The 13592-nt window shown below is 45.6% G+C and overlaps 7 non-coding genes across 7 annotated transcripts; all 7 read right to left on the bottom strand.

Moving 5' to 3' along the window:
* Positions 1-1421: 1421 nt before the first annotated feature.
* trnav-cac (transfer RNA valine (anticodon CAC)) lies at positions 1422-1494 on the bottom strand. The gene has a single exon. It is a non-coding gene; the product is annotated as a tRNA-Val (tRNA).
* Positions 1495-2713: 1219 nt separating this feature from the next.
* On the bottom strand, positions 2714-2795 carry trnal-cag (transfer RNA leucine (anticodon CAG)). Its single transcript has one exon. It is a non-coding gene; the product is annotated as a tRNA-Leu (tRNA).
* A 1681-nt stretch (positions 2796-4476) lies between these two features.
* Positions 4477-4549, bottom strand: trnav-cac (transfer RNA valine (anticodon CAC)). The gene has a single exon. It is a non-coding gene; the product is annotated as a tRNA-Val (tRNA).
* A 2984-nt stretch (positions 4550-7533) lies between these two features.
* Positions 7534-7606, bottom strand: trnav-cac (transfer RNA valine (anticodon CAC)). Its single transcript has one exon. It is a non-coding gene; the product is annotated as a tRNA-Val (tRNA).
* Positions 7607-8825: 1219 nt separating this feature from the next.
* Positions 8826-8907, bottom strand: trnal-cag (transfer RNA leucine (anticodon CAG)). The gene has a single exon. It is a non-coding gene; the product is annotated as a tRNA-Leu (tRNA).
* A 1682-nt stretch (positions 8908-10589) lies between these two features.
* Positions 10590-10662, bottom strand: trnav-cac (transfer RNA valine (anticodon CAC)). The gene has a single exon. It is a non-coding gene; the product is annotated as a tRNA-Val (tRNA).
* Positions 10663-11881: 1219 nt separating this feature from the next.
* Positions 11882-11963, bottom strand: trnal-cag (transfer RNA leucine (anticodon CAG)). Its single transcript has one exon. It is a non-coding gene; the product is annotated as a tRNA-Leu (tRNA).
* Positions 11964-13592: the final 1629 nt, after the last annotated feature.

The raw sequence follows: 13592 nt of genomic DNA, 5'->3' as shown, positions 1-13592 counted from the left end.
TGGGTTCGCTTATGATTTGGTCAAATAACCATGAGCTGCTTGACATTACTGCAATTTCGAATCTCGCTTTGCTAAATGATTTCACCCATTGCTCGAAACAGGACGACTTTCACGTTTACACGGAACACCAAACACACCGGACTACAGGGAAAATGCACAAACCTGAGCAGGCCGTAATCCACATCATACCGTGCAGCATAGTTTCAGTCACTGTGTCTGTTTTTTTTTTTCAGAATAAGAGTCCCAAAGAATGTTCTCCACCCGAAAACCGGAGGTAACATTACAATCCGAGAACGACAGATCACATTGTGAGGATGCTCTGACCTCGGAGCCAGTTCTAGAAGCGACTTTCCTTGCCTTTTACCTTAACCGTGCAATGTGCTGCAGAGATGTTCACACCTGGACATGAGCCACATGGATACCAACTGCGTTGGAAACCTATGTGGGAATCGACGACAAGCGACTCGATAAATTTTGTTAAATTCCATGGTGCTTTTTAGAAATGCAGTTTCTGTTCACCTCAATCAAAACGGCAGTTTCTGAACATCGTAACAGAAGTCACAAGGTAATTACCTCACCGCACCCCCCACTCCGGAAGAGGTGCTAACTGCCCTTGAGTGCTTTTTGTTCTCGATGTGAAGAGCTTTCACGCCTGAGTCACCTTCACGTCTCTGGTTGCTGAGTGAATCACAAAGAAGGAATTTCACCAGAGCTGCAACTGCCTCACTTCTCCACTCGCCCTCCCCGTTTACATTTTCCTGCTCGTCAGTAATTTAAAGAAAACCAAATGGATGCGATGTCATTCTGTAGCCTCTCTGTCGATTCCTCCGTTTCAGTTCCAACATGACTTAGATCTCGGGGCGGACCTTAATACTAGCGACGCCAGGAATGCGCAAGTCGAAAGGTTCCTCTGAGAGTGCAATTTCTTTCATTGCTGTTGCTGATTGAATGAGCCACTAACGTGCGAATTGCTCCAAAACATGATTCAGGATATCTGGTGCCAATTCTCGCACGTTGAATCACGATTGACAGCTTCCAAATGAGGTCTTTCTGAGACGACCTTGGGGTACATTTGACAAACAGACAAGTTCAGGAATTCGTGGTGCGCTGTGACACCAGAGCATCTGCTTCTTTCCTGTCTTTGAACCGAGCCGCCTGCGCAAGGAAGGCAAATGCGGTACTGCTTTTCGTGGAAGGATCAGAAGGCGGTAACTACACTCTCCAACAGAATGGCATATGATCAGAACCAGGTTGGAGAAAAACTTAACAACGCTTTGCACTGTAATGAAATGGAATTGCATTACATTTCACTACCAGAGCAGATTTGTTCAAGGAAATTCGAAGGCAGGTTTGCAGATGGGAAAGCATGCAAGAAAGCTCAGCTCTTGTCCATGTAAAAGGCTGCAGTTGAAGAACAAAGCAGTTTCTGCCCAGTTTCGAACTGGGGACCTTTCGCGTGTGAGGCGAACGTGATGACCACTACACTACAGAAACAAGCCGGAGTCGGCAGTGCTGCGACTCAATGGCGTCCAACACTGAAAGTTGAATCCGTTCTACGTTTCACCTTTTTGTTTCCAATAGCTCGTTGTTGTCCAGCGTAATTGACATCTTGAAAACGTAAAAAAAAAGACACGTTAAATTGATGACAAAATATAGACAAAGCTGTCGTCGATGTTTGTACCGTAGGGCGAGGTGGAATAGGCTTGGACGACTTTCCCTGCAGCGTAACAGCTGCAACATGACCTTATGGAAGGGTGGTTAACTGAGTTTTACCCAAGTTGGTGTGAGTTGAAAACTCGAGAGCATAGCTTTAAGGTGATTGGGCTGAAAGTGACAAAGGACCTGAGGCACATTTCCCACAAAGAAGGTTGTGCGTGTTTGGAATGATCTACCAGAGGAAGTGGAGGAGGCTATTACACTCAGAAAATTGCAAAGGTAATTGGGTGAGTTTCTGGATATGATGCGTTTAGAGGGATTGGGGCCAAATGCTGGGGAACGGGACTTGTTTAATTTTGGCGATGTGGTGAGCACGGATGAGGTCCACCGAAGTATCTTTTTCCACGATGTACCCCAATTACGTCATGTTACCGGCTTTAAAGGATTACTTTTTAGCGGAGTTTGCCATCGCAGTCTGTGGCACAAACATTTAGTCTGTTCGATTGCTCTCGGGAGAGGTAGTATTGTGAAACACTGCAGAAACGAACGACTTCCTTACTTTAGCTCCGACTGACCATACTCTGCGAAATTTTCCCAGGTCCTCTGCTGAGAATTTTTGCTGCTGGAAGTTACCTCAGAAACCCTGTTAAATCGAAATGTATTGAGCGAATCGCAAAACAGAAAGCATTTAACACGGAACACAAACAAACTGGCATATCTCATGCATTTTCAGACACAGAGATGCATGAATGCTAAATGTGATACAGTCCGAGGGCATGAGTCATAAAGTAATCTCACAACTAACAACAGGGCATTTCCAAACGACTCTTTCAAAAAGCTCAACTTGCCTGGGATGGCAGAACTGTTTGCGATTTTCCGAGCGGGAGGCGAACACGATCATGACAGTAGAGACATTTTGAAATATTGGGCAGTATCCCACACCACAGTTAGTTCCCTGGGAAGCAAACCCCTTTTACTTTTGTTTTCAACATCAATAGACAGTGGGCACCGAAACAGCATTTTAACAAGCTGCAGCGTTGGAGTTGATCAGCAGAAATGGCAGTGGTGGGATTCGAACCCACGCCCCTTTCGAGACTGGAACCTGGATCCAGCGCCTTAGACCGCTCGGCCACACTACCAGCCGGCCGCGCCTTCTTATTTTCTTGTATTTCCAATTGTGCTCCTGCATAACAACAGATGCAAAGTCACATGATAAGGGTTCCATGATTCCTCTCGGACTCGCACAGCTGCTGGGATGTCCTCTCGGACTGGCACAGCTACAATGTCAATTTCGCAGCAGATATTGATAGCCCATCAATCCAGACAAAAATCAATGGTAAACTGAGTCTATCTTCTCAGACTCTTTTCAGCTACAAATGTATCTGTGAGTGCTTAAGAATATGGGTTCGCTTATGATTTGGTCAAATAACCATGAGCTGCTTGACATTACTGCAATTTCGAATCTCGCTTTGCTAAATGATTTCACCCATTGCTCGAAACAGGACGACTTTCACGTTTACACGGAACACCAAACACACCGGACTACAGGGAAAATGCACAAACCTGAGCAGGCCGTAATCCACATCATACCGTGCAGCATAGTTTCAGTCACTGTGTCTTTTTTTTTTTCAGAATAAGAGTCCCAAAGAATGTTCTCCACCCGAAAACCGGAGGTAACATTACAATCCGAGAACGACAGATCACATTGTGAGGATGCTCTGACCTCGGAGCCAGTTCTAGAAGCGACTTTCCTTGCCTTTTACCTTAACCGTGCAATGTGCTGCAGAGATGTTCACACCTGGACATGAGCCACATGGATACCAACTGCGTTGGAAACCTATGTGGGAATCGACGACAAGCGACTCGATAAATTTTGTTAAATTCCATGGTGCTTTTTAGAAATGCAGTTTCTGTTCACCTCAATCAAAACGGCAGTTTCTGAACATAGTAACAGAAGTCACAAGGTAATTACCTCACCGCACCCCCCACTCCGGAAGAGGTGCTAACTGCCCTTGAGTGCTTTTTGTTCTCGATGTGAAGAGCTTTCACGCCTGAGTCACCTTCACGTCTCTGGTTGCTGAGTGAATCACAAAGAAGGAATTTCACCAGAGCTGCAACTGCCTCACTTCTCCACTCGCCCTCCCCGTTTACATTTTCCTGCTCGTCAGTAATTTAAAGAAAACCAAATGGATGCGATGTCATTCTGTAGCCTCTCTGTCGATTCCTCCGTTTCAGTTCCAACATGACTTAGATCTCGGGGCGGACCTTAATACTAGCGACGCTATGAATGCGCAAATCGAAAGGTTCCTCTGAGAGTGCAATTTCTTTCATTGCTGTTGCTGATTGAATGAGCCACTAACGTGCGAATTGCTCCAAAACATGATTCAGGATATCTGGTGCCAATTCTCGCACGTTGAATCACGATTGACAGCTTCCAAATGAGGTCTTTCTGAGACGACCTTGGGGTACATTTGACAAACAGACAAGTTCAGGAATTCGTGGTGCGCTGTGACACCAGAGCATCTGCTTCTTTCCTGTCTTTGAACCGAGCCGCCTGCGCAAGGAAGGCAAATGCGGTACTGCTTTTCGTGGAAGGATCAGAAGGCGGTAACTACACTCTCCAACAGAATGGCATATGATCAGAACCAGGTTGGAGAAAAACTTAACAACGCTTTGTACTGTAATGAAATGGAATTGCATTACATTTCACTACCAGAGCAGATTTGTTCAAGGAAATTCGAAGGCAGGTTTGCAGATGGGAAAGCATGCAAGAAAGCTCAGCTCTTGTCCATGTAAAAGGCTGCAGTTGAAGAACAAAGCAGTTTCTGCCCAGTTTCGAACTGGGGACCTTTCGCGTGTGAGGCGAACGTGATGACCACTACACTACAGAAACAAGCCGGAGTCGGCAGTGCTGCGACTCAATGGCGTCCAACACTGAAAGTTGAATCCGTTCTACGTTTCACCTTTTTGTTTCCAATAGCTCGTTGTTGTCCAGCGTAATTGACATCTTGAAAACGTAAAAAAAAAGACACGTTAAATTGATGACAAAATATAGACAAAGCTGTCGTCGATGTTTGTACCGTAGGGCGAGGTGGAATAGGCTTGGACGACTTTCCCTGCAGCGTAACAGCTGCAACATGACCTTATGGAAGGGTGGTTAACTGAGTTTTACCCAAGTTGGTGTGAGTTGAAAACTCGAGAGCATAGCTTTAAGGTGATTGGGCTGAAAGTGACAAAGGACCTGAGGCACATTTCCCACAAAGAAGGTTGTGCGTGTTTGGAATGATCTACCAGAGGAAGTGGAGGAGGCTATTACACTCAGAAAATTGCAAAGGTAATCGGGTGAGTTTCTGGATATGATGCGTTTAGAGGGATTGGGGCCAAATGCTGGGGAACGGGACTTGTTTAATTTTGGCGATGTGGTGAGCACGGATGAGGTCCACCGAAGTATCTTTTTCCACGATGTACCCCAATTACGTCATGTTACCGGCTTTAAAGGATTACTTTTTAGCGGAGTTTGCCATCGCAGTCTGTGGCACAAACATTTAGTCTGTTCGATTGCTCACGGGAGAGGTAGTATTGTGAAACACTGCAGAAACGAACGACTTCCTTACTTTAGCTCCGACTGACCATACTCTGCGAAATTTTCCCAGATCCTCTGCTGAGAATTTTTGCTGCTGGAAGTTACCTCAGAAACCCTGTTAAATCGAAATGTATTGAGCGAATCGCAAAACAGAAAGCATTTAACACGGAACACAAACAAACTGGCATATCTCATGCATTTTCAGACACAGAGATGCATGAATGCTAAATGTGATACAGTCCGAGGGCATGAGTCATAAAGTAATCTCACAACTAACAACAGGGCATTTCCAAACGACTCTTTCAAAAAGCTCAACTTGCCTGGGATGGCAGAACTGTTTGCGATTTTCCGAGCGGGAGGCGAACACGATCATGACAGTAGAGACATTTTGAAATATTGGGCAGTATCCCACACCACAGTTAGTTCCCTGGGAAGCAAACCCCTTTTACTTTTGTTTTCAACATCAATATACAGTGGGCACCGAAACAGCATTTTAACAAGCTGCAGCGTTGGAGTTGATCAGCAGAAATGGCAGTGGTGGGATTCGAACCCACGCCCCTTTCGAGACTGGAACCTGGATCCAGCGCCTTAGACCGCTCGGCCACACCACCAGCCGGCCGCGCCTTCTTATTTTCTTGTATTTCCAATTGTGCTCCTGCATAACAACAGATGCAAAGTCACATGATAAGGGTTCCATGATTCCTCTCGGACTCGCACAGCTGCTGGGATGTCCTCTCGGACTGGCACAGCTACAATGTCAATTTCGCAGCAGATATTGATAGCCCATCAATCCAGACAAAAATCAATGGTAAACTGAGTCTATCTTCTCAGACTCTTTTCAGCTACAAATGTATCTGTGAGTGCTTAAGAATATGGGTTCGCTTATGATTTGGTCAAATAACCATGAGCTGCTTGACATTACTGCAATTTCGAATCTCGCTTTGCTAAATGATTTCACCCATTGCTCGAAACAGGACGACTTTCACGTTTACACGGAACACCAAACACACCGGACTACAGGGAAAATGCACAAACCTGAGCAGGCCGTAATCCACATCATACCGTGCAGCATAGTTTCAGTCACTGTGTCTGTTTTTTTTTTTCAGAATAAGAGTCCCAAAGAATGTTCTCCACCCGAAAACCGGAGGTAACATTACAATCCGAGAACGACAGATCACATTGTGAGGATGCTCTGACCTCGGAGCCAGTTCTAGAAGCGACTTTCCTTGCCTTTTACCTTAACCGTGCAATGTGCTGCAGAGATGTTCACACCTGGACATGAGCCACATGGATACCAACTGCGTTGGAAACCTATGTGGGAATCGACGACAAGCGACTCGATAAATTTTGTTAAATTCCATGGTGCTTTTTAGAAATGCAGTTTCTGTTCACCTCAATCAAAACGGCAGTTTCTGAACATCGTAACAGAAGTCACAAGGTAATTACCTCACCGCACCCCCCACTCCGGAAGAGGTGCTAACTGCCCTTGAGTGCTTTTTGTTCTCGATGTGAAGAGCTTTCACGCCTGAGTCACCTTCACGTCTCTGGTTGCTGAGTGAATCACAAAGAAGGAATTTCACCAGAGCTGCAACTGCCTCACTTCTCCACTCGCCCTCCCCGTTTACATTTTCCTGCTCGTCAGTAATTTAAAGAAAACCAAATGGATGCGATGTCATTCTGTAGCCTCTCTGTCGATTCCTCCGTTTCAGTTCCAACATGACTTAGATCTCGGGGCGGACCTTAATACTAGCGACGCCAGGAATGCGCAAGTCGAAAGGTTCCTCTGAGAGTGCAATTTCTTTCATTGCTGTTGCTGATTGAATGAGCCACTAACGTGCGAATTGCTCCAAAACATGATTCAGGATATCTGGTGCCAATTCTCGCACGTTGAATCACGATTGACAGCTTCCAAATGAGGTCTTTCTGAGACGACCTTGGGGTACATTTGACAAACAGACAAGTTCAGGAATTCGTGGTGCGCTGTGACACCAGAGCATCTGCTTCTTTCCTGTCTTTGAACCGAGCCGCCTGCGCAAGGAAGGCAAATGCGGTACTGCTTTTCGTGGAAGGATCAGAAGGCGGTAACTACACTCTCCAACAGAATGGCATATGATCAGAACCAGGTTGGAGAAAAACTTAACAACGCTTTGCACTGTAATGAAATGGAATTGCATTACATTTCACTACCAGAGCAGATTTGTTCAAGGAAATTCGAAGGCAGGTTTGCAGATGGGAAAGCATGCAAGAAAGCTCAGCTCTTGTCCATGTAAAAGGCTGCAGTTGAAGAACAAAGCAGTTTCTGCCCAGTTTCGAACTGGGGACCTTTCGCGTGTGAGGCGAACGTGATGACCACTACACTACAGAAACAAGCCGGAGTCGGCAGTGCTGCGACTCAATGGCGTCCAACACTGAAAGTTGAATCCGTTCTACGTTTCACCTTTTTGTTTCCAATAGCTCGTTGTTGTCCAGCGTAATTGACATCTTGAAAACGTAAAAAAAAAGACACGTTAAATTGATGACAAAATATAGACAAAGCTGTCGTCGATGTTTGTACCGTAGGGCGAGGTGGAATAGGCTTGGACGACTTTCCCTGCAGCGTAACAGCTGCAACATGACCTTATGGAAGGGTGGTTAACTGAGTTTTACCCAAGTTGGTGTGAGTTGAAAACTCGAGAGCATAGCTTTAAGGTGATTGGGCTGAAAGTGACAAAGGACCTGAGGCACATTTCCCACAAAGAAGGTTGTGCGTGTTTGGAATGATCTACCAGAGGAAGTGGAGGAGGCTATTACACTCAGAAAATTGCAAAGGTAATTGGGTGAGTTTCTGGATATGATGCGTTTAGAGGGATTGGGGCCAAATGCTGGGGAACGGGACTTGTTTAATTTTGGCGATGTGGTGAGCACGGATGAGGTCCACCGAAGTATCTTTTTCCACGATGTACCCCAATTACGTCATGTTACCGGCTTTAAAGGATTACTTTTTAGCGGAGTTTGCCATCGCAGTCTGTGGCACAAACATTTAGTCTGTTCGATTGCTCTCGGGAGAGGTAGTATTGTGAAACACTGCAGAAACGAACGACTTCCTTACTTTAGCTCCGACTGACCATACTCTGCGAAATTTTCCCAGGTCCTCTGCTGAGAATTTTTGCTGCTGGAAGTTACCTCAGAAACCCTGTTAAATCGAAATGTATTGAGCGAATCGCAAAACAGAAAGCATTTAACACGGAACACAAACAAACTGGCATATCTCATGCATTTTCAGACACAGAGATGCATGAATGCTAAATGTGATACAGTCCGAGGGCATGAGTCATAAAGTAATCTCACAACTAACAACAGGGCATTTCCAAACGACTCTTTCAAAAAGCTCAACTTGCCTGGGATGGCAGAACTGTTTGCGATTTTCCGAGCGGGAGGCGAACACGATCATGACAGTAGAGACATTTTGAAATATTTGGCAGTATCCCACACCACAGTTAGTTCCCTGGGAAGCAAACCCCTTTTACTTTTGTTTTCAACATCAATAGACAGTGGGCACCGAAACAGCATTTTAACAAGCTGCAGCGTTGGAGTTGATCAGCAGAAATGGCAGTGGTGGGATTCGAACCCACGCCCCTTTCGAGACTGGAACCTGGATCCAGCGCCTTAGACCGCTCGGCCACACTACCAGCCGGCCGCGCCTTCTTATTTTCTTGTATTTCCAATTGTGCTCCTGCATAACAACAGATGCAAAGTCACATGATAAGGGTTCCATGATTCCTCTCGGACTCGCACAGCTGCTGGGATGTCCTCTCGGACTGGCACAGCTACAATGTCAATTTCGCAGCAGATATTGATAGCCCATCAATCCAGACAAAAATCAATGGTAAACTGAGTCTATCTTCTCAGACTCTTTTCAGCTACAAATGTATCTGTGAGTGCTTAAGAATATGGGTTCGCTTATGATTTGGTCAAATAACCATGAGCTGCTTGACATTACTGCAATTTCGAATCTCGCTTTGCTAAATGATTTCACCCATTGCTCGAAACAGGACGACTTTCACGTTTACACGGAACACCAAACACACCGGACTACAGGGAAAATGCACAAACCTGAGCAGGCCGTAATCCACATCATACCGTGCAGCATAGTTTCAGTCACTGTGTCTGTTTTTTTTTTCAGAATAAGAGTCCCAAAGAATGTTCTCCACCCGAAAACCGGAGGTAACATTACAATCCGAGAACGACAGATCACATTGTGAGGATGCTCTGACCTCGGAGCCAGTTCTAGAAGCGACTTTCCTTGCCTTTTACCTTAACCGTGCAATGTGCTGCAGAGATGTTCACACCTGGACATGAGCCACATGGATACCAACTGCGTTGGAAACCTATGTGGGAATCGACGACAAGCGACTCGATAAATTTTGTTAAATTCCATGGTGCTTTTTAGAAATGCAGTTTCTGTTCACCTCAATCAAAACGGCAGTTTCTGAACATAGTAACAGAAGTCACAAGGTAATTACCTCACCGCACCCCCCACTCCGGAAGAGGTGCTAACTGCCCTTGAGTGCTTTTTGTTCTCGATGTGAAGAGCTTTCACGCCTGAGTCACCTTCACGTCTCTGGTTGCTGAGTGAATCACAAAGAAGGAATTTCACCAGAGCTGCAACTGCCTCACTTCTCCACTCGCCCTCCCCGTTTACATTTTCCTGCTCGTCAGTAATTTAAAGAAAACCAAATGGATGCGATGTCATTCTGTAGCCTCTCTGTCGATTCCTCCGTTTCAGTTCCAACATGACTTAGATCTCGGGGCGGACCTTAATACTAGCGACGCTATGAATGCGCAAATCGAAAGGTTCCTCTGAGAGTGCAATTTCTTTCATTGCTGTTGCTGATTGAATGAGCCACTAACGTGCGAATTGCTCCAAAACATGATTCAGGATATCTGGTGCCAATTCTCGCACGTTGAATCACGATTGACAGCTTCCAAATGAGGTCTTTCTGAGACGACCTTGGGGTACATTTGACAAACAGACAAGTTCAGGAATTCGTGGTGCGCTGTGACACCAGAGCATCTGCTTCTTTCCTGTCTTTGAACCGAGCCGCCTGCGCAAGGAAGGCAAATGCGGTACTGCTTTTCGTGGAAGGATCAGAAGGCGGTAACTACACTCTCCAACAGAATGGCATATGATCAGAACCAGGTTGGAGAAAAACTTAACAACGCTTTGCACTGTAATGAAATGGAATTGCATTACATTTCACTACCAGAGCAGATTTGTTCAAGGAAATTCGAAGGCAGGTTTGCAGATGGGAAAGCATGCAAGAAAGCTCAGCTCTTGTCCATGTAAAAGGCTGCAGTTGAAGAACAAAGCAGTTTCTGCCCAGTTTCGAACTGGGGACCTTTCGCGTGTGAGGCGAACGTGATGACCACTACACTACAGAAACAAGCCGGAGTCGGCAGTGCTGCGACTCAATGGCGTCCAACACTGAAAGTTGAATCCGTTCTACGTTTCACCTTTTTGTTTCCAATAGCTCGTTGTTGTCCAGCGTAATTGACATCTTGAAAACGTAAAAAAAAAGACACGTTAAATTGATGACAAAATATAGACAAAGCTGTCGTCGATGTTTGTACCGTAGGGCGAGGTGGAATAGGCTTGGACGACTTTCCCTGCAGCGTAACAGCTGCAACATGACCTTATGGAAGGGTGGTTAACTGAGTTTTACCCAAGTTGGTGTGAGTTGAAAACTCGAGAGCATAGCTTTAAGGTGATTGGGCTGAAAGTGACAAAGGACCTGAGGCACATTTCCCACAAAGAAGGTTGTGCGTGTTTGGAATGATCTACCAGAGGAAGTGGAGGAGGCTATTACACTCAGAAAATTGCAAAGGTAATTGGGTGAGTTTCTGGATATGATGCGTTTAGAGGGATTGGGGCCAAATGCTGGGGAACGGGACTTGTTTAATTTTGGCGATGTGGTGAGCACGGATGAGGTCCACCGAAGTATCTTTTTCCACGATGTACCCCAATTACGTCATGTTACCGGCTTTAAAGGATTACTTTTTAGCGGAGTTTGCCATCGCAGTCTGTGGCACAAACATTTAGTCTGTTCGATTGCTCTCGGGAGAGGTAGTATTGTGAAACACTGCAGAAACGAACGACTTCCTTACTTTAGCTCCGACTGACCATACTCTGCGAAATTTTCCCAGGTCCTCTGCTGAGAATTTTTGCTGCTGGAAGTTACCTCAGAAACCCTGTTAAATCGAAATGTATTGAGCGAATCGCAAAACAGAAAGCATTTAACACGGAACACAAACAAACTGGCATATCTCATGCATTTTCAGACACAGAGATGCATGAATGCTAAATGTGATACAGTCCGAGGGCATGAGTCATAAAGTAATCTCACAACTAACAACAGGGCATTTCCAAACGACTCTTTCAAAAAGCTCAACTTGCCTGGGATGGCAGAACTGTTTGCGATTTTCCGAGCGGGAGGCGAACACGATCATGACAGTAGAGACATTTTGAAATATTTGGCAGTATCCCACACCACAGTTAGTTCCCTGGGAAGCAAACCCCTTTTACTTTTGTTTTCAACATCAATAGACAGTGGGCACCGAAACAGCATTTTAACAAGCTGCAGCGTTGGAGTTGATCAGCAGAAATGGCAGTGGTGGGATTCGAACCCACGCCCCTTTCGAGACTGGAACCTGGATCCAGCGCCTTAGACCGCTCGGCCACACTACCAGCCGGCCGCGCCTTCTTATTTTCTTGTATTTCCAATTGTGCTCCTGCATAACAACAGATGCAAAGTCACATGATAAGGGTTCCATGATTCCTCTCGGACTCGCACAGCTGCTGGGATGTCCTCTCGGACTGGCACAGCTACAATGTCAATTTCGCAGCAGATATTGATAGCCCATCAATCCAGACAAAAATCAATGGTAAACTGAGTCTATCTTCTCAGACTCTTTTCAGCTACAAATGTATCTGTGAGTGCTTAAGAATATGGGTTCGCTTATGATTTGGTCAAATAACCATGAGCTGCTTGACATTACTGCAATTTCGAATCTCGCTTTGCTAAATGATTTCACCCATTGCTCGAAACAGGACGACTTTCACGTTTACACGGAACACCAAACACACCGGACTACAGGGAAAATGCACAAACCTGAGCAGGCCGTAATCCACATCATACCGTGCAGCATAGTTTCAGTCACTGTGTCTTTTTTTTTTTTCAGAATAAGAGTCCCAAAGAATGTTCTCCACCCGAAAACCGGAGGTAACATTACAATCCGAGAACGACAGATCACATTGTGAGGATGCTCTGACCTCGGAGCCAGTTCTAGAAGCGACTTTCCTTGCCTTTTACCTTAACCGTGCAATGTGCTGCAGAGATGTTCACACCTGGACATGAGCCACATGGATACCAACTGCGTTGGAAACCTATGTGGGAATCGACGACAAGCGACTCGATAAATTTTGTTAAATTCCATGGTGCTTTTTAGAAATGCAGTTTCTGTTCACCTCAATCAAAACGGCAGTTTCTGAACATAGTAACAGAAGTCACAAGGTAATTACCTCACCGCACCCCCCACTCCGGAAGAGGTGCTAACTGCCCTTGAGTGCTTTTTGTTCTCGATGTGAAGAGCTTTCACGCCTGAGTCACCTTCACGTCTCTGGTTGCTGAGTGAATCACAAAGAAGGAATTTCACCAGAGCTGCAACTGCCTCACTTCTCCACTCGCCCTCCCCGTTTACATTTTCCTGCTCGTCAGTAATTTAAAGAAAACCAAATGGATGCGATGTCATTCTGTAGCCTCTCTGTCGATTCCTCCGTTTCAGTTCCAACATGACTTAGATCTCGGGGCGGACCTTAATACTAGCGACGCTATGAATGCGCAAATCGAAAGGTTCCTCTGAGAGTGCAATTTCTTTCATTGCTGTTGCTGATTGAATGAGCCACTAACGTGCGAATTGCTCCAAAACATGATTCAGGATATCTGGTGCCAATTCTCGCACGTTGAATCACGATTGACAGCTTCCAAATGAGGTCTTTCTGAGACGACCTTGGGGTACATTTGACAAACAGACAAGTTCAGGAATTCGTGGTGCGCTGTGACACCAGAGCATCTGCTTCTTTCCTGTCTTTGAACCGAGCCGCCTGCGCAAGGAAGGCAAATGCGGTACTGCTTTTCGTGGAAGGATCAGAAGGCGGTAACTACACTCTCCAACAGAATGGCATATGATCAGAACCAGGTTGGAGAAAAACTTAACAACGCTTTGTACTGTAATGAAATGGAATTGCATTACATTTCACTACCAGAGCAGATTTGTTCAAGGAAATTCGAAGGCAGGTTTGCAGATGGGAAAGCAT

Source organism: Chiloscyllium plagiosum, unplaced genomic scaffold, assembly GCF_037043375.1.
Source record: "Chiloscyllium plagiosum isolate Xiang-an unplaced genomic scaffold, Cpla_swu_hap1 HiC_scaffold_42, whole genome shotgun sequence".
NCBI classification, from domain to species: domain Eukaryota; kingdom Metazoa; phylum Chordata; class Chondrichthyes; order Orectolobiformes; family Hemiscylliidae; genus Chiloscyllium; species Chiloscyllium plagiosum.
The sequence above is the reverse complement of the archived record's forward strand: the minus strand, read 5'-3'. Positions and strand labels throughout refer to the sequence as shown.